Below are 21,441 nucleotides of genomic sequence, written 5' to 3' on the forward strand. Positions count from 1 at the left end.
AGCATGGCCACTCTATAAAAACCAAGAAATCATCTCTGAAAGAACATCAGAGGGCAATGGGTTTGTGTGCGTGCAAAAGGATCGAAGTGTAGATGTTATGTTGGAACTTATATTTGAATATATGTAACAGCAGCAAAGGCAGGAAGTCTGTCTAAGGAGCACCAGTAGATTCAGAGCCTAACAGCTTTTGTTTAAAAGTTGTTCATAGTACAGTATTGCAAATATTTACAACATTTTATACTATTTATAATGTTTTATGTGAGCATTATATGTTTGCTTTACTAAGAAAGTGTATGGTGCTCTCCCTTGGGAGTTGACGGGGAACTATTAACCTGGACTTATCAGGGTATTACATACAAAAGCCCTGAGGTTTAACTGGCTAATGCTTTCTGAAGAGACAGAATTCTAGCCTATATTTCAATGAAGAGTTAAGGTGCGGTGCAGTGCACGTAGGGTGGTGTAATAGAGTTATACTATTACCTCACTATCCCCTTGCGCCAGCAGTTCTGAGGCACTTATGTCTCCCCAAAGGCTTGTCTACAATTCAAAATGTTGGCAACGCTCCCCTTACAGCTTTAAAACCATACACAATGTCTTAACAGTGCACATCTGTTCCAACACATTGTGAGTGACTGTATCCCACACAGTGCTTGTATGGGCAGAAAATGCAGATGTGGCAGCTGCAACAGTGTATTTAGGTTGTTTTTTTTTCCTGTCTACCCTTCAGTGACAGCTTCGACAGCTCAGAGCACTGGCCTGGTTTAAAAACATAGGAACAGTTTTTAGTTGCTCCTTGGGATTCACTGCAAAACACAAGACAAAAACCAGTGCTCAGTTAGCAGAAGGACACACTGACACACACAATTACTTTATAAGGGCTTGCCCCAGAATTGGAGGTACAGCCTGAGCAGTATTTTCTACCCTCCTGCATAAGAGCTGCAAAGAGAAAACTGGCCTGGATCATTAGTTAAAGGACATTTTCCAAGTAAAATATTTTCCAAGTAAATTCACCTATTACCCTGTGGGCCACAGACAGTCCATCCCAGAGGGGCCCTAGTACAGCAAGTGGGGAGGTTGGTGGCACTCATTGGGTTGCATGGACAGCCCTGGATAGATATCCTCTGTTGACCACTTCCAGCCTTGGATCCTAAAGAGAAACACAATAGAAAAGGAAATTATTAGTTTAGCTAAAGAGAAAAGACAAAAAAAAATAAACAAAACAAGAACAGAGAAACCCAGTTAAAAAGTAGTTTATTATTTTCATTCATTTATTCAACAATTGTTTAATTTTAAGTTCTTTACCCTCTTACTTCCCCCATCCTATAGGTGGCAGCACTCATCAAAATACACTCCAAACTGCTAGCCATGGCCTGGCAACCCTCCACCATGAATCTGAAAGTGTGAAGGTGTCACAAGGAAAAGTCTCTGCCTTTTTGATGGACTGTGGACCCTCGTGCAAGACAGAGCTATTCAAAGCAGGCAACAGAACAGGCACAAATGTTCCTCATGTACCATAGATGATGTACATTATCCACAGAGATGTGTGGGGCATTGTGGGAGAGATGCAACACTATACAGGACCCACAATACTTACAGGGAAAGTTGTATGTTGATCCATTGCACTGTGTGTACCTATGGAATAGTGCTGTGTAGCTGCACATTACACTTATGCAAGTTGCAATGGTGCAATTCTCGAGCGTAGACCAGGCCTCAACGGAGAATAAGTAGAACTTCTTTGAAAGGCGTTTGAAGGAAGACTGAGGGGTTTAAAAAATGAGTATTATTTGCATCAGGTCATTTATTAAGCTAAAGTCTGTAACTTCGACTAAAAAAGGCTTGCGAGGAAAGGCAGGCTTCCTCCTCCCACGAGATACACCCATCTGAAACTGAACATGGAATCCCCTAACCAGCCGTACGGTGACAGCTTTTGGGTGAGCTACAACTTTCAGTGGAAAAAGTTGATTTGCACATATACATCATCATACACACACCAAGAAAGGACCATGACTTATTCTGTGATTGACTTTTAGACTTTATTCTGTTCGGTACCTACACATCTATTAAATGGCAATAGAGGCAACTCCCACAGAATGTCAAATGTTACAACTTGGACTAATCAGTAACCTGTAACAGTGTCTGCAACACACAACTCTTTGTGTAAACTGGCATTTCACTGGCCTTCCCTCACTATCGCTTTCACTATTAACTCCATCATTTATCCTAATCCTTGTTCTAGGCCTCAGTTTTCTAGGGCAACTGGATCTCCTTTACAAATAATGAACAAAATGGTCATTTTTTTCTTCATGGTACCCAGATGACTCTCTCAGGGAAAGTTTACTGGAGCTTCATCCTCCCTGAAATGGCAACAAAACTGTAAAACCACTTCCTCTTAGCACAGCTGAGGAAGTTTGAAGCTGCTGTGTTGCAAAACAGTGTAAAAACTCTCTTCTCCTCCCTGTGCTGTACTTTCTCATGTGCATTAAAACCCCATTGCCATGTACATTATGTGGTAACTGACTGGGAAATATTGGAACAGTAAAAGTGGCTTTCGCAGTTTAGGAAGGTGAGGTGACGGTACTTATCCCAGCCTTGGCATTCATTTCTGTTGCTGCATTTGTGCCCCTGGCTGTGATGAGGGTTCTTGCAATTTCAGCTGTGGTAAACAGTTACATTAGAAGCTGCAGCCTTCACATTTTAAGTCCGGGGACTCCTTATCATTTGGGTCAGTGGGGGACTTTGATTTTGGAGGAGTGCATGTGGGAAGCTTGCAGAAAAGGGCTTTGCAGTTATGTGGTCTTTGAGGGTGGAGGGAGAGACTTTAGGGGTAAAAATAGCCAGCAGTGGAGGTAGCTAGTAACATCTAGTAAAGAGAAGCAAAAAACATGGCTCCCTTGTTGGGGAAGAAGCAGAGCTGCAGAGCAATGCATGTGGTTCTCACAGCATATGGACAAATAAGTGGGGGGAGGGCGTAAAGCTTCTTTTGTGCTTTCTCTGGATCTTTTGAGGATTTCCTGTTTTGGATTCTAAGTTGTTATAGGACTGTCTACCAAGCAGGTGGTTTGGGCTTCGGCTTGGCTTTCAAAGTAGGTGCATATGCTATTCTGCACTCCGCAGCCTCCAACTCAATGGAATCATATGTTAAGTGTTGAGACTACTTGCACAGGCAGAAGCATGTGGGTGCCTCTGCACTTTTCTGTTTACCACGTTAACATCAGTAAGTGACTTCCCTTACCCCTCTACCTACGCACTAGGCCATTTAGTGCATTAGTTATAATATTTTCCTGCCTCACAGAGATAAATAAAGTTGGCAGCATGCTTTGAAAAATGCGACGTGGTAAATATCATATGACTTGATCACAGTAGTGATGAAGAATCCCTGTCAGAACCTCTCCTGCTACCCAGCTCAGCAAATGCCTCACTGGGTTCTCATTACCAGCTATTTCTTTTATATCTGCTTGGGCTGTCAAGCAATTAAAAAAATTAATTGCAATTAATTGCGGGATTAAAAAATTAATTGTGCCGTTAAACAATAGAATACCATTTCTTTGAAACATTTGTGGATCTTTACTACATTTTCAAATATATTGATTTCAATTACAACACAGAATACAAAGTGTACAGTGCTCACTTTATATTTTTTATTACAAATATTTGCACTGTAAAAACCAAACTGTATTTTCAATTCACCTCATACAAGTACTGTAATGCAATCTCTTTATCATGAAAGTTGAATTTACAAATGTAGAATTATGTACAAAAAACCTGTATTCAAAAATAAAACAACGTAAAACTTTAGAGCCTATAAGTCCACTCACTCCTACTTCTTGGTCAGTCAATTACTCAGACAAACAAGGTTGGTTACAATTTGCAGGAGATAATGCTGCCCGCTTCTTGTTTGCAATGTCACCTGAATGTGAGCACAGGACTCTTGCATCGTTCAAATGCTTGATTCCTCGATACATGCCTTGACTCAACCTTCTATATTTCTTACAACCATGTATTTCCACATATGCATCTTCATAAAAAATAAAAATTCAACAATTAAGCGATTCACATAAGAAGGTCGTTGTTAAATAGAAAGAACAAGCGCGATTGCTAGCTCAACAGCTGAATGAAATTAAGATTCTAATCTTAACAGGGAAGAGCTATGAAGCGTCATTTAACGTGAAAGGCTATATTTCAGAATGTATATTCCCCCCTCCCCATTATCATTAGAGTAATTAGTGTTTCATTGGTTGCAGATCATTCTGCAGGAGTTTGTACCATCCCTAATTAATGGGCATGTTGATCCCTAAAAGAATTTAGACTGAAGCTTTGTCATAAAGGAAGTTAGTGCTATTCTTTGGGGCATGTATCATAGGTCATAAGACTTTTCCTCTGGGAGATTGCTCCTGTATTACGGCTAAACTTTGCTAAAAGCAAGTCCTTCTACACCGAGACTTGAAGCTCCACCAGTACAAATCCCTTATGTAGGCACACCAGGACAATGCTCTCCAAGCTGAAGCCAGAGGAAGCTGCATCAATGCAAGTCACTAGAAGTCTGCAACTTGTGAAGCTATGTCAGTGGTTTAAATCCCAATGGAGGCAAGGTGAAAAACCTTGTCAACTTGTAAAGTAAGAAAAATAAAATAAAATAGAATCCTTGTAAAGCCAACTAGCTGATTAACAGCGAGACAGGACTGATTTAGGAGATCTAAAGCTATATACTTCTGTGCATGCTTGTAACTTTGGATTTCTAAGATAACTATTTGTAAATAAGAGGCCCGAAGCGTAAAGGGGATAAAGAGGATCACAAAGCTAAACAAAGCTCCTTAATTGCTGATCTGAAACCATGACCATGAAGGATTATTTAGAAAGTGAATATAAACAATACAAAAACAAAGGAACACAATAAAAAACAAAGGAAAATACTGGATGTAATACTGTGGCCTGTTGATGGGAATTTAACCACTCAGAAAAATTTTATAGGCATGGAGCCAGTTTTTACTCAGACAAAGCTTCAGTGGAAGTCAGTGGAGGTTCTGATTAAGGACTGCAGGACTGAGGATTAACATTTTTCTAGGCTGTATTCTTAAGTGTGACACTGATGTGTAGGATGACATTAGGGTAAGCCACTTGATCTCTTTGACCCTTGTTTTCTCCATTCCATAACATGTCACCTAAAAAAAAGAGCAGCAGTAGAAACAGAAAGTATTCCGAAACCAAGAAAATTGCAAAAAACAGTTAAAGTTGCTAAGTGACAAAAATCACACCTCTTACAATGCCCATGTGTAAAGACTTTCACATCACTTACAAAACTCATGTACATAAAGAGGGTATAGCTTGTTCAGGAAGGACAGGCAAGGAAAACAAGGGAGGTGGTGTTGCATTATACAAAAGAATATATAGATTTGTTCTAAGGTCTAGAAGCAGATGAGAGGCAGACCAGCTTAAAGTCTCTGGGTAAGATAAAATGGGATGACATGTTAGGGGTCTACTATCGATCACCAAATCAGGAAGAGGAGGTGGGTGAGGCTTTATCCCCTGGTGATAATGGGGGACTTTAACTACCCAGACATCTGTGGGAAAAGTAATACAGCAGAACACAAAATTTCCCATAAGTTCTTGGAGTGTATCAGAGACAACTTTTTGTTGCAAAAAGAGGAGGAAGTGACCGAGAAGACAGCCATTTTAGACTTGATTCTGACCAACAATTGGTTGCGAATCTGAATGTGGAAAACAATTCAGGTGAAAGTGATCATGAAGGAAAGGAAGGAATGAAAGCAGCCAAATAAGGATGATAGACTTCAAAAAAGGCAGACTTTATCAAAGTCAAATAACTGGTAGGCAAGGTCCAATGGGAAGAAAATCTAAGGGGATAAAGAAATTGGGGAGAGCTGGCAATTTCTCAAGGTGACAATATTAAACACGCAACTGCAAACTGTTCCAATGTGAAGGAAAGATAGGAAGGACAGTAAGAGTCCAATATGGCTCCATCATGAGCTCTTTACTGACTTGAAAATCAAAAAGGAACCATACAAAAAATGGAAATGAATTGCTGAGGAGGAGTACAAGAGAATATGCACAAGTATGTAGGAACAAAATCAGAAAGGCTAAGGCATAAAATGAGTTATACTTACCAAGGGACATGAGGCAATATGAAAAGGTAAATTAAATACATTAGGAGCACAAGAAAGACAAAGGGAAGTGTAGGTCCTCTACTTAGCGGGAAAGGAGAGCTAATAACTGATGACACGAAGAAGGCTGCATAATGCCTATTTTGCTCCAGTCTTCACAAAAAAGGTTAATGATGACCATATTCTGAACACAATTAATATTAAGAACAAGGGGGAAAGAACACAAGCCAAACAGGGAAAGAAAAAGTTGAAGAATATTTAGGTAAGTTAGATGTATTCAAGTTGGCAGGTCCTAATTCACCATCCTAATTAAATTCATCCTATGGAACTAGCTGAAACAATCTTGGAACCATTAGCAATGATCTTTGAGAACTCCTGAAGGATGGGTGAGGTCCCAGAGGACTGGAGAAAGACAAACATAATACCTATATTTTAAAAGGAAAACAAAGAGAACCTGGGGAATTATAGACAGTCAGCCTGTTTAATGCAGATCATTGTGTATATTTGATTTTTGTCTCAATATTTTAAAGTAAAATAATCTCAACATAACTATTTTGAATAAGAGATAAGGTTATGTTGTCATAAGATTTTTTTGTACTCAGTAACAGTAATGATGAAAATGAAAACTTAGACAAAAAAAGTCAAAATTTCAGATCATGGAAAGTTTGCAGTGACCGGTAACTCATAAATAGGTATAAACAGATGAGTTTTCTTCAAATTAAATTGCTTTCAGAGTAAATGTAGCAATTTTCAAATCAAATCCATTTTAAAAATTAAAGTTACAAGGAGGCTAAAATAAGGCTGTAAAATGGAAGCTGGTTGCAACATGGTGAGATGGACATTCTGCCACCTCTCTATAATCAAGTTAGAAATAAAGGGGAAATAGAAACGGTCATATTAGGAAATTCTGTATTTATGGATCATTGGGTCCATTCCCATCACATACATATAAAATCAGAGTATATATGCATCTGTATGAGTGGAGTAGGAAATCACCTGAGATTGTGCACTAGTTGTCCCAGAGGTCATGAGAGCCCTAGCTATCGCACAAGACACATCAGCATGGACACATAAGGCACACAAGACAAGATATTTCAGCAATTCCAAAAAACTGAATCAGCTCGGGTAGGGATTCTGGGAAGTGATGGGAGAACTGTACCACCAGAATTTCTGAATGGTTATTAGGGGATACTGCCACTAGTTAGATAGCTGGGCTAGACTTCACAGGCTTCCGAGCCAATCCCATCTTGTATTTTAGTCTGTTGATTGTGGTTTCAAAACTATTCCACAGGTTGAACAGCGCCCTATAGCAGTATTTCCCTGACGGTGGATCCCAACCCACCTTTGGGTCACAAGAAGGGTCTAGGTAGGTTGCACATTTCCTAGAGGTGCTCTTCTCTCCACCCCATCTCTCTGTGCTCTCATAAGAATGGCCACACAGGTCAGAACAATGGGCCATCTAGCCCAGGATCCCATGCTTCAGAGGGAATGAACAGAACAGAACTTCCCCTGAGCAGCTGGAGTGGGGTAGCAGCAGCAACATGGAAGAACTGTCAGCAACCCCTCCCCCACCCTTCACATGCCCTGGAGGTGCTTCCCACCCCCACAAACTCACTCCCCCTGGGCAGTAGCAGATTTACCATAGCACCACTGGTGTCATGGTGCCGGACCCCCACTCCAAAGAGGCCCCGGCCCGCTCTTCTCTACCCCCCGCCCTCCACTCTCTTCTGTGGGGGCAGATGCTTGGTGCTGCCGGCTCCTGGGGTTCCTTCTGCAGCAGACAGCAGCCAAGCTCCTCCCCCACCTTTTCCCCCATCATGCTGCATTCCCGCCCCTTCCCCCCTGCACCAGAAGGGCCAGCTGCAGGAGGAAACAGGGCTGGCAGAGCAAAAGAAAGGAGGAGTGGGGAAGCTGAGTGAGAGTGGGGGGATTTTGTGTTTCTTTATTTTTCCCTTTAGTGCCTGAATAAAAACTATTAAAAATAGTAAACATGTTTATAAGTCTGGAAACCTCTGCTCTGTGGAATTTCTAGGCATTTGCATCCCAGACTAGTGAAGTGCAGATTTTGGAAGTCACGATTGTGATATGGTAGCAGAGCTATATGGGTGAGGCTTCTAGAACGTCTGCCTGGTCTTAGTCAGTGCTCTTAGTCCTTCATCTTTGTGAGTAACGGACTCACACAACAATTTGAATGGGGGGATTGTGGGGGAGACATAGCACCGTTGACAATAAACGAAAGGGATTTTCTCATTATCGCCCACTGGTTTGTGTGTGTGGTTCGATGTGATTCATGCTCTTCAAACAACAGTGCATAGTACAAAATGAGATGGAAAAACTACAAAAGAGAACTGACCAGAAAGACCACCCCACTAAACTGTGGGGAAATGAGAGAAAAGAAAAGAGTGGAAATAATTGCTGCATGGCAGGTTTACTGTAAGGTTGTGAATTTTTTGCAAAAATGCCAAAAAGAGTCCCAGTTCTTAGACTGTAAGGCCAGAAGGGACCACTGTGACCTTCCCCTGATTAATTCCTGTTTGAAGTAGAGCAGATCTAGGGGAAAAGATCCAATTCTGATTTTTAAAATTGCCAGTGATGGAGAATCTACCACAGTCCTTGGTGAATTGTTCCAGTGATTGATTATCCTCAGTGTTAAAAATGTGTGTCTTATGTCAAGTCTGAATTTGTCTACTTTCAGCTTCCAGCCATTGGATCTTGTTAGACCTTTTTCTGCTAGAGCCCATTATCAAATCTTATTCCTCACGTGTAGGGTACTTAAACTGTGTTCATGTTTCTCCCAACCTCTGTTCTCTTTGTTAAACTAAACAGATGGAGCTCCTGGAGCCTATCAAAATAGGACATGTTTTCTAATTCTTTAAGCCAGTGGTTCCCAAACTTGTTCCGCTGCTTGTGCAGGGAAAACCCCTGGCAGGCCGGGCCAGTTTGTGTACCTGCCGCGTCCGCAGGTTTGGCCGATCGCGGCTCCCAGTGGCCACAGTTCACTGCTCCAGGACCATGGGAGCTGCTGGAAGTGGCGCGGGCCGAGGGATGTACTGGCCGTACCAGCAGCTCCCATTGGCCTGGAGCAGCAAACCACGGCCACTGGGAGCCGCGATCAGCCGAACCTGCGGACGCGGCAGGTACACAAACCAGCCCGGCCCGCTGGTGGCTTTCCCTGCACAAGCAGTGGAACAAGTTTGGGAACCACTGCTTTAAGCATTCTCATAGCTCTTCTCTGAACCCTCTCCAATTTGTCAACATTCTTCTTGGCACCAGAACTGTTAAATTAAGTCTCTCTATAATTATCACCAAATCTACAGGTGCGGTGACTGTGGTCCCCATAGAGTGTGCATATGTAAGGCTCCCGCTAAAATACTATGTATAGTTCAATGAGGAGACCTTGTGGCACCTTACAAGGACTCCTTGTTGTTTTTGCTGATACAGATGAACACGGCTACCACTCTGAAACCTGTCACTATGCATATTCAGTGTTTGAGGAGAGCTAAAGAGGCATTGATTGTGGTGAGGGGAGGCAGAAAGCACTGCTGCTAAAATACCGTGAGTCAGTTTTAGCTGTTCATCTAAACTGCACCTATTTGGCATGTTGTCAGAAGAGAACGCTTTACTTGAGGAGGAATATATTTATGAAAACATGCTGAAGTTAGTGATTTTCAATGGTCAGGAAGTGATGTCCTTCTCTCAGAATTAAATTCTTATGGGATCCGATGGTTTGTGATGTTGACATGTTCACTGAGAACTAAAATGAGATCAATGAATGAATTTTCACTTGTAACCTAATCCAGAATTTATACAGCAAGTAACAGCGGTTGAAAAGAAAACTAGTACATTTACTTACTGTGCCAGCCAGCTGCAAAGGATGGCAATTTTCTGCCCAGTATCAGCCAAATAATCAATTTTCGCTGGCTGAACAAATAAATAAAAAAAGTGTTAGTTTCAAATTGATCCAAATTTTTTTTTGTTTTCTCAAACAAACATATACACCACCCGTTATTTACATTACACACGCAGATCATTTGGGGGTCAAATTAATTTTTTTGTTCTGATTTCAGGCATTTTTAACTGTTTTGCAAAATAAATTTGAAAATGCCATTCACACAATGGAGGAGGCAATGGTGTCCCTTTTTTCACCCAATAGCCTGATGGTTAGTAAAAAATCGGAGCAAATATCTGTGGGAAATATTTGCTTTTTGTAGTACTTACCTTTCTCAACTGGATCTACAATATTTAAAGCATGATTTAACTCTAGACAGGTATGTAATGTCCTGGTCTACCAGGAATTCCCTTAAAGGCTTATGATTCTTCCCTTTTGTGTACTCTTCAACCCTAGTATTTGGAAATGATCCAGTACATGTTTTGTTTTGTCAAGTACAGGTAGGAGAACAACATCATTAACTAGTTAAACGCTTGCATGCGCTGAATGTTCCTTCATTCCAAGAACCCAGTACAGTGAAATCAGTGACTTACAGCATCTCACTATTCAGGGCCTCTAGCAATTCAAACTTCCTTATTTGCCTCAAATTGCATGAAATTTAGAATAAAAAATAGCAGGGGTCTTGTTTTAGAAATTTAGCTTGTCATCATGGGTTCTCTACTAATGCATGAAAGAAAAACAAGAAAAAAGGCGCCAAAAATCTAGATCAGAAAGTTCACTATATTCTGGAGCCAAAAGTCCCAACTTGTCTGCAGTCAATAGGCGGACATCTAAAAGCAGTGGGGATCAAGCAGCTCACACCTAAATAATGTGTGTGGCCTGGATGGTACATTTTAAGAGGACACAAACAGTTCTACTGACCTTTTAAGCATTTTTAACTTTCAAAGCCCTTTTTACACGAGTTATTAATCCATCACATGGGTAAGAGGAAAGTAGTTTCTCTCTGGGGAAAACTGAGGCAGAAAGTAAGTGACTTGCCCATGTCCTCTATTTTTCACACCTGTTTTCTTCTGTGAGCAAGCCAAGTTAAAATTCTTAAATTACATGAAAGAAAAAGACAAAACAAGAGACTTCACTGGCTTTGCAACCTCTACAAAAACACTTCCCATAGACAGAGCCACCTCAAGCTTTCATTGGTTTCCCACTGCTAGTTCAGCAGCAAAGGAGAACAAAGTGATTGTCTCCAGAAGGCTGGAAATCCTCTCCCCTTGGTTAGATTCAAGTGCAACTCTGCAGCCTACAAAAAGTTACGGTCACTCAAAATCTAGATACAAAATAACTAAAATCTTTTTGAAGATTCCCCACTTCAGCAAAGTGGGCTGAATTCCTCAACAGCATTTTAAAGGCAATTTACTGTCAAGCTGTTTGTGGAACATGTGTGTAGATTTTTAAAATTCCTTTGAACCCTGTTGATAATGTGGCTTGATCAACCAATGAGCACCCATAGCTCCTGATGTTCTGCTCACACACATGCAGATCCTTTGCCCCATATTCATAATCCTGTAGTCTCAATGCACCAGGCACTCCTAATACTGCAAACATTTTAATTCACAAAGCTGGGTCTCCTTGCTGCCCCCCACCCTCCTCAAAGGTCTGTCCTATCCGCTCCTTTTCCAGGCTGGAAATTTGTTCCTCTGCTGTGCTCAGCTAGCACAAAGCTACAACTCCTCCCCTAGGCCACCTGGCAAAGCAGCAGCTACTGAATATATGTTGGCCATCCTCAACTGGCTGGTGTTTCTGCCCTCTGGACTACCTGCCTGTCAGTCTCTCTATTCACTTTCTATGTGCCTCCCCAAAATGCCCCTGCCACAAATCACTGAATTGTGGAGTCTGGATCTGGTGATTTACCCTAAAATGGTAGGGCCCTACCAATTTCATGGCCATAGGATTTTAAAAATAGTAAATTTCATGATTTCAGCTATTTAAATCTGAAACTTAACATTGGTGTAATTGTAGGGGTCCTGACCCAAAAAGGACATGTGTAGGGATCACAAGGTTATTGTAGGTGGGCTTGTGGTATTGCCACCCTTACTTTTGTGCTGCTGTTGGTGGCAGGGGCGGCTCCAGGCCCCAGCACGCCAAGGTGGCATGCGGCGGGGGGGCGCTCTGCCGGTCACCGGGAGGGCGGCGTCCCGCGGCTCTGGTGGACCTCCCGCAGGCGTGCCTGCGGGAGGGTCACCGGAGCCGCAGGACCGCCGACCGGCAGAGCGCCCCTCGCCACATGCCGCTGTGCTTGGGGCGGCGAAATGTCTAGAGCCGCCCCTGGCTGGTGGGATGCCACCTTCAGAGCTGGCTGCCCGGCCAACAGCCGCTGCTCTCCAGCCACCCAGCTCTGAAGGCAGCACAGAAGTTAAGGGTAGCAATACCATGAAACTCCCCCACCACACACACACACCCTTAAATAACCTTGTGACCACCCTGCAACTCCCTTTTGGGTCAGGACCCCCAATTTGAGAAACTCTGGTCTCCCCCATAAGATTGGTACAGTCTAGGGTAAAAGCACACAAAAGACCAGATTTCATGGTCCAGGATGCGTTTTTTATGGCCATGAATTTGGTAGGGCCTTATTTATACAGCTCTAGCCAACCTGGAACAGCAGGGAAAAAGTAACATCACCAGGCCAGCTTTTAAAGACCAGAGCATTTGGGTTCTTTACTCTGTGGTCCAGTCCCCACGCGCCACTTCTAGATTTTGGGGGACTTGTCAGTGTGGGAGTTCAGCTTCTATACAGCTCTTAATAACAGTGATACTGTAGTGTTTAAGTATAGTGGTTGGAGTCATTACTTTGAAACTCACTGGGGGCTGGAAACTGAATAAAACATGAATAGTATAAGGGGGCACTCATGCTGTCAGCACACTGTTCTGGGACGGACTGGGGTGGTGAATGCAAACTGCAGAATGCTGCCACAGTTTAGTTGTGCAGTCATGCTATTCTGACACCCACTTGGTTAGTAAAAATACATCAGTATGTGGCAGAACATACCAGTTCCGTTGCACTCATTATGCAATGCTGGCTGTTCAGCTGCAATGAAGCCAAGGTCAGTTTCAAAGCTTGCAGATTACCTAGAATTCAGTCAGAGTTGCTACAAAGGCGGCTTCAGATCTGTGGTTGGTGTAAGAATGGCAAGGGACAGTAAGTGTAAGAAAACCTGACAAAAACAAACAATAAGATCAGAAAGGAAAAAGTGGACAAAATAAAATACATCACGAAAGGAAAGAACATAACGGAACAGGAGTGATTGAAACAGTAGAAAATTACTTATCTGATATAAGATTAGAACTATTTAGTGCTGGTTCTAACACCTTGAATAACCCATTACTCCACAAATAGACCCACTGCGGTAGTGGAAGTGTGGCAGACAGAGGTCTTTAATAAATGAAATCAAATTATGTAGCCCTTACTCAGACAAAGCTCTGACACCAGTTTTTAGATATGCCTGTTTTTGGTTCAGCATTTTCATACAGTGAAGTCAGTCTGCTGGATCTCAGGGGCTGATTGTTCACAGAAGAGACCTCATTCGACAATGAGACCGAAGAGTGGATTGATTAGGTTTCTCAATAGAAAACACTGGAAATCAGAGAGTTTAAAAGCTGTTGTAAAATAAGGGTTTTATTTTAAATTACAGGTTAGTTTAAAAGTTGATTTATTAACACCAAACAACATAGTAATTCCTTCAATTTTGATTCCCCAGGCTTTTCTGATTGTTGAATTTTATTTATATACACATTTATATGCCTGTCTTCCAAACACTTCTGCATCTTAGCGCAATAGACCTCATGCTTCAAATTAGGCACATGCATAAGTGTTGCAGGATTGGGGCCACAATATAAATACATCAGTGCATATCACTGAAACTGCTAATGTAAACACATTCTATCAAGTCATCTGTGTTCTATTTTCTTGGAGGGAAAAATAAATAGTTACAGTAGGTGAAACCTGGGTCCCATTAAAAGGCAATGGTAAAACTCCCATAGACTTCAACAGGACCAGCACTTCACCCAATATTCCAGTCTACCTCTTGACCTGCATTTTGGGAGTATTATGAAAAGCTGATTCTTTAAGTCCTGCACAGCATTAAACTGTCAAAATTTCAGCTTCCTGTTTGCTTGTTATTTCCTCTTCTTATAGTTAAGACAGCTTTTTTATTTATTTTAGTGATTTGGTTTTTGTAATTAGGTGGACTCAAGTGGCCAGAATCTCATGTACTATTACTTTGGAGTTTCCCTTTAGTTTTAAAAAAGAACTCAATATTTCCAGCGGAGACTTTTAAACTTCATTTTCCTTTCCCCTTTTTAAATAATTAAGTCATGGGGGAAAGGACCAATTACTTCTCATATTGCATCTAATAACCCTAAAAGCCATCCAACTATCTTTCTTCAATAACATGCCAAGACCTGTAAAAATTAATCCATGCCCTTTCAGCTACTGATTGCTAGAGTGTTTTCTTCCACAAAGACTTGAACTGGCATTTATAGAAGGAGCATCTTTTGTGGGTCATTCAGAAAATATTATGGCCCTAGCCATTTAAAGGTAGTTTACCCAGAACAAAAAAATGGGTTGACACCATCTTTTGGTTCTTCGAGAAGGCCTGAAATCAATTTCTGTTTGTTTTCATACATTAGAAATTCTAGTCTTTGTGGGTGACTATAGGTAGATTTGTGACATCTGCGATACCCATTAAACTGAGAGGGGATGTTATGTTTATTCAGACTGAAACAATCTCCATTTGTGTGTTTTTGTGGGTGTGGGTATATTTCAGATAACTGTTAGGAAGAAATACTTTATTTGTTAAGGAACAAAACCCTGACCTTTAAATTAAGGGCAGAGAGAATTCTCAATCCTCTTACTCTTCACCAGTCTCTCTCCAAAAGGATTACCCCAAAATCCAAGGAATCTTGGCCTGACATTTCTAAGGTAAAAAGCCAACAAACTAACAGCATTCCTCTTTCTTTAAAATCCTCCCAAGGCCTTCCACACATTATAAACAAGCAGAACAGGTCACAAATCTATTTTTTTCCCCTTTACAGTTCACCTTCAGCCTGCCTGTCCTGCAGATTTCTTGATTGTTGGATTAATTCCATTCAGTAAATTGGGTCAGGCAGCTGACAACTATAGCCTGGCCCTGTTGTTTTAAAAACGGAGTATATTTGGGGAAAGTATATTATACCCCACAATGTATGTACATTGGTGGAGTAATGCATTTGGTGAAGATACTTTGAGTCAAAAGTCCTTTACCTTAAAGCCATCCACAGTAGATGCTCTTGAAATCAGTGACAATTACACATCCTGATGTTTCTAGCAAAAAGATAAAGGTTAGTTAAAAATATTCTTGGTATTTTGAGCCAGCCCACGCCACCCACACTGACAGATCTTTTACAAAGCCCATGAATGGAATAAAGGAACTCTGGGCTTACATTTTTAGAACCCCACAGGGTTTTTTTTTTTCTAATGCCCACTGGTTAACCTGCAGGAAGAGAGAGACTGACTGTGGTTTCCCATCTGTGAGCTGAAGTGAAATTCCCTTTGGTTAACCACTCTATATAACATGGCATATGTTTCATATTTAACCTTCACCAAAACACATCCAAAAAGTACGTGTACGTTGGAACTCATTCTGTAGAATTTCACAGCCAAAAAGACTTTTGCTTTTGAAAATCCAGGTACTACGTAACCCAGTTCTCTAGAAAATTTTGCTTCCCACAATGACTTGAACCTGAATTCCCCCCCATTTTGCCAGGGTACTTTTGGCTTTTGCCCTCTGGACATGCCATGCAGGAAGACAATATATTCACTTCCTTTCTATGATTTTCTGAAATTCCCTGATTTCATCATATGCAGTGCATTACAAAGGCTTAAGGACATTAAATAGAAAGCTCAGTGCTACGTTCCTTAATGACAGCCAAGGCCGTCCTATAGGACATACTTTCCCGAATGGTGGTGTTCAATACACGTCTCAACTAAACCTACTTGGAAAAGTTTTGCAAGTAGCACTAGCCCAGTAATGTGACACATGGCCAGAAAGGGTTAAACAGCTTGCAGGCTAATTGACCCAGATTCAACCTTTGGGAACATATTGGTAGATAATGTTTGTGGTTTTGTGTGTTTACATATATATTGTTAGAGGTTAACAATGTAATTAAACAGTCCCTGTCTATGCTGTATTCTGTTAATTCAGAGATCTAAAGGAAATCTGAACATTTAAATGAACTGTAAACATAGTGATATCACTGTATTCATCCTTCTTTGAAATGTATAGCAAATCACCTGCGAATGGTGGAAAACGGGCAATTGACTTATGTTAATACCTATAGCTAATTACCAGTGATGCTTAGGAAATAGGTCTACTTCAAAGTCTCCATGATTGCCTGTTGTTCGTCTAAGGACTCCGAGCTGTCAAGAGAAGGCCTTGAACTGTATAAAACCTCCTTGGGTCCTGATCCTTTTTATCTCAGATCTGCTTGATGCTTCATGCAGGGGAAGCTTAAGTCGTAAGGCTGAGATCTCCAGTCCCACGTGGATCACCCTGAATATGGACGTTGGACTATAATCTTTGGACTAATTCTGAAAGAACTCTTTGCAGCTACAAAGCTCACCATTTCTAATATGAATCTGATCTCAGAACTGTACTTATGTGTATATGTATATTGATCTTTTAACCAATACACTCTCTCTTCTTTTTTAATAAATTTAAGTTTAGTTAAGAATTGGCTGTAGCGTGTATTTGGGTAAGATCTGAAATATTCATTAATCTGGAAGGTAATGTGTCTGATCCTTTGGGATGGAGAGGTCACTAAAACTGTTCATCTTTCCATGTCTGCTGTGCCCTTACATTATCTTATTTCTGTTTCACATAATTCCTGTGGCATGTCGGATTATGCCGACCGACATTTTCACTGAATTTGTGTATCACAATAGAACTTTGGGGCAGTGTATTGTGGGACATTAGACAGACGTTGCGCTGGATAGGGCACGCGGTAGAAAGACATCATGGAGTCTGTTTTGTTTAATATAACTTTGTATGTATTGTGTTCATATTCGATTCACTTTGGGTGAGTCTACAAGGGAGAGAGAGAGAGAGAGAGAGTGTGTGTGTGTGTGTGAGTGCGAGAAGATTTTTATTTTGAGTATCTGGTGTTCATATTCGATTTACTGCCTCTCTCTCTCTCGCTCTATCTGTGCGTGCGCAGGGGGATCGCTGTGCATGAGTTTGTGTCCATGTGAATGCATGTGTCACAGCCAGGATCCAATACTCCACCTAAAACTGGTCTCATTGCACTGCATAGAATCGTCTGCTCCCTTTTTTGGGAGTTAGATAATTAAATAATATTAAAAATCTGGTCCTAAGTGTGTTATAGTTCCACTTATTTTGATCTATATTGTTGACTTTCTTCCTATCAAGATAAAGAATCACTTTACTTCAGCTGCCTAACTGTGTGCTTGGGCGGCAAAAAACTGAGCTGCCCCTGTATGCCATGCATCTTGCAGGGATTCTTCCTGCAGTTTCTCTTCCTGGGGGATGCTGTGGCAAAGGAATTGCAGGCAGCAAACCTGCCTCTCTCCCTGCTGGATCTAAGGGCGGGGTGGGAGTAGTGACAGCCCAAGTGCCCATCAGCAAGAGAGGTGAAGGGGTCAGAGGCTGAAAAGTGGGGACCACATGTAGGACAGAAGCTGAAATGGGACAGGGCAGAAAGAGGAAGGAATAATGGAGGGGGGGGACACTGCTCCAAGATCCTGTAACGAACCTCCAAGTTTACCTTACCACCTGCCCCTTTTCCAAACAAGCCTTCCACCCAACTCTGCCCCATGTTTCCTCTAAGTACCTGCTTCCCTCTTCCCCTGTGCCTCAACCCCCCTTTTAAAATAGAGTAACTCCAGATTTACACAAGTGAAACAAAGAATCAGGCCCATAAATTAACAGCATTTAATTTAGGGAGGAGTTGAGCTTTTCTGACTTCTGGTCCTGTCTTTACATCTGTACTCATAGTCTCAGGCCCCGTCACTTGGGCTGCAGGCAGTAAATCCCCCACTCATTTTCTAGCTCCTTTCCCTTGTTTTGGGGGAAGAGGCGTGTTTGAATGTGGTGTTTGTGGAAGGTGCAGGCCTGACAGCCTGGGGGACTGAAGCTCTCTGTTTACCCACAGAGCAGGTATTATATGGGCAACAGTTCAGCAGGCCTCCACCCGCTGACCTGCCAACACGTCCCAAAATCCTGATCTGGAAAAGCCACTTGACTTGTAGGTGCAAGAGATAGTTTAGTCTCTGTGCCTAGTCAAGTCTACGTTTCCTCTGCCGAGGCTGCCAGAAGTGCCAGTTTCAGTGGTGACTATAAAGTGCCTATGGAGAACCGGAGTGTGATCCCAAACACATTTCACAATGGACATTCAACAGCCTCTCATGCGACAGCCAGGGCCGGCTCCAGGCACCAGCCCCGTAAGCAGCTGCTTGGGGCGGCACGTCCAGCTCTTCGGCGGCGGGTCCCTTGCTCCCTCTCGGAGTGAAGGACCTGCCACTGAATTGCCGCCAAAGACTGATGCGGCGGCGGTAGAGCTGCAGATTGTGATCGCGGCTTTCCCCCCCCCCTTGTTTTTGCTGCTTGGGGTGGCAAAAACCCTGGAGCCGGCCCTGGTGACAGCTTTCACTCATTGCTGCCTCTAAAGTTCTTTAAAATAGCTACTTTGCCACTGTCGCTGCAGCAAGAGGACTGGACTCTGCATTGCAATGCACGGGCTTTGCTACCCTTCTGGCTGGCTGGGTTTGAACCACTAATTCAGAAGTGAAAAATCCCCAGTTCACTTAATCAGCTAGTCTTTAAACCATATTAGCCTTACTCGTGTCTCCATTTTCCCTTTGCATTGGCATTGCAAAGACAGACATTCCAACAGTCTGTAACAGCAGTTAAGCAAAGCAACCTTCAGGCAAGAAGTGAGGTGCCACATTGCAACTGCTACAGTGCAGAGACTGCGAACTACAAAGAAAAATCCAAGAGTTAAGGGGCAAGAAACCCCCTGATCTCTTCTGTCCCATTACATAGACTGGGAAAAGTCCTGTTTCAGAGAGAATGTGAACAAAGGCCCAACCTGCAGAAAAACAATTGGAGTGAAAAGAATAAAGACCATTAATTTAAGACTCCACTACAACACAACTTCAATTTACACAGCACCTTTCATAGAAACTATAGGCCTGATCCTATGACCATTTAAGTCAATCAAATAATTCTAAAGTCAATATATTCACTCAAAGCCTTAGAGTTAAATCTAGTTAATGGAATTAAATACGAGAAGGAGACAGAATGTAAAATGTACAGAAAAGGAGAAGAGATTATTTCTGGTGTGATCTGAAAAGAGATTAAGGGATGAATTTGGCCCTCCATAACAGTGCAAGTCTAGAGAACTGTGCATCAGAGACACTGGATTTATACCTATATAATGAAACAGCAGAGCTTGGCCTGAAGAGACCATGAGGCAAAGAGATACGTGCAAGATGATCCAGACAGCAAAGGAGATGACTCTTGCGTTGGTGTTGTGCCACGTTTCTCATACTGTCAATAATATACAGAGTTTTGATCAGTATTTTGTCAACAGCAGAATTATACAGATGATTGTTGTATTGGACTGGGATCATTTCTATGTTAATATACCTGAGTGAGAGAGAACAAAACTTCAGAAAGATGGTCAATTCTAGTGGACTCAGCACAGGATTGGGAGCCAAATGTCCTGAGTACTAATCCTGACTCTGTACTTAGTGAATTTGGACAAAGTCACAAACTAAATATTAAATCATTTTCCATACAATTGAATGGTGACAATACTGTATTAGTAGCAGAGTCAAAATTAGAACTCCAAACTTCCTCACTCCTAATCCCATGCTCAGTCTGCCATTACTCTTCTCAGAGTGATGCTGTGAGGATTCATTAGCATTTTTAAACCAGTGAAGCACTGTACAAACATGAGTGTTATGTCAACCATTACTGAAAAGAAATTCAATTTGCTTTGTTGGAATTTGGGGTTTTGGATGTATCTGCTGTGTTCATTGTTTTACTACTCAATGCAGAGAATCTTTTCTTGGGGATAATACACAACCATAAAGACTACAGAAATTGGCAGTATTATCTATTGATGGACAAAATAGAGCCGACTACTGTGGCTTAGCTTGCGGGGAAGGGGTAAGAACCACTTATTGGTGACAAAGTGGAATTGAATAGAAAATGGGATACTTGGCATATTCCTACATAAGGATATGCTAGAAGACCATCAATCTTATAAGTGAATTATTTTTAGTTGATATGTTTGTAAATATGCAATTTAGTGTTAGATTTTTAATGACTCTATATTTTGGATAAATGTGTTTATGTTCTAATGGAGTTATCAACATATACAATCCTGGGGGAAAATGAGGGCCTACAGTGTAAGAAAAATGTGATTACCTTTAATTTGCTAGTTTTCTTGCTGGTGTTAGGCTTAATTCTCTAAGGAGACACTGAAAAATAACCTGGGTCTTTAGGTTTGCTTTACTGGTGGTGTTGTTTTAATATAAAGCTCAGAGAAGACAGTCCTGCCTGAGATGATTTCTTTGGAATTCCCAAAAAAGACACGGCAAGAACAACTTGGTTGTTTTGTAATATTCCGTTTTTGAAATTAACGGCAGCCTCAAAATGGTCCCAACTAGTTTCCAAAATGTATAGTCCTGTAAAAACAAAATACCTACACACAACCATTCATCTCACCTAAAAGCCCAGATCCAGCAATGTACTTAAAACAGGCACGTAACTTTAAGCACAAGTAGTCCTATTGATTTCAAGGTGAAGAGTGGTAGGGGTAGGAGCATTGTCCAAACATTTTTTTTCTTTAAGGGCACCACGTACAAGAGCAAATGAATTGCTGGCCTGAGCTGCACAGACACCGGAAATACTAGGTGGTTAATATTCAGTATGTACATTCCTCAAAAGTCACAGTTCTAAGAATTACACTTGTATGATCTTTCAGGCTCTTTTGGGGTGGGGGAATGCAGGTCACCTCTGTGCTGCTAAGAGTTGGCTGAAGATGGTTTCCTGCAAGGCTGGAGTTTCACTACATACGAGTTTCACAACGGAAAAAGAAAAAAAAAAAAGACATTAAAGCAAAACCCAAGCTTAGATTCCACAGGAAACCACACACACAAAAAAGCCACCCCCGAACTGCAGAATCCACATTTTTTGTGCATCTATTATATATTCATCAGGAGAGAAGAGAGGAGCCAGGAGGCTTAGAGCAGAGCGCAGCACGAAAGCCGAGCTCAGCATGTGCTGCAGTGGAGGTGAGGAGTGGACATAAAGGTAGAAATCCTGGCTCCACTGAAGTCAAATGGAGGTTTTGCCATTAACCATAATAGAGCCAGGA

This window comes from Mauremys mutica, chromosome 5, assembly GCF_020497125.1.
Source record: "Mauremys mutica isolate MM-2020 ecotype Southern chromosome 5, ASM2049712v1, whole genome shotgun sequence".
Taxonomy (NCBI): Eukaryota; Metazoa; Chordata; order Testudines; family Geoemydidae; genus Mauremys; species Mauremys mutica.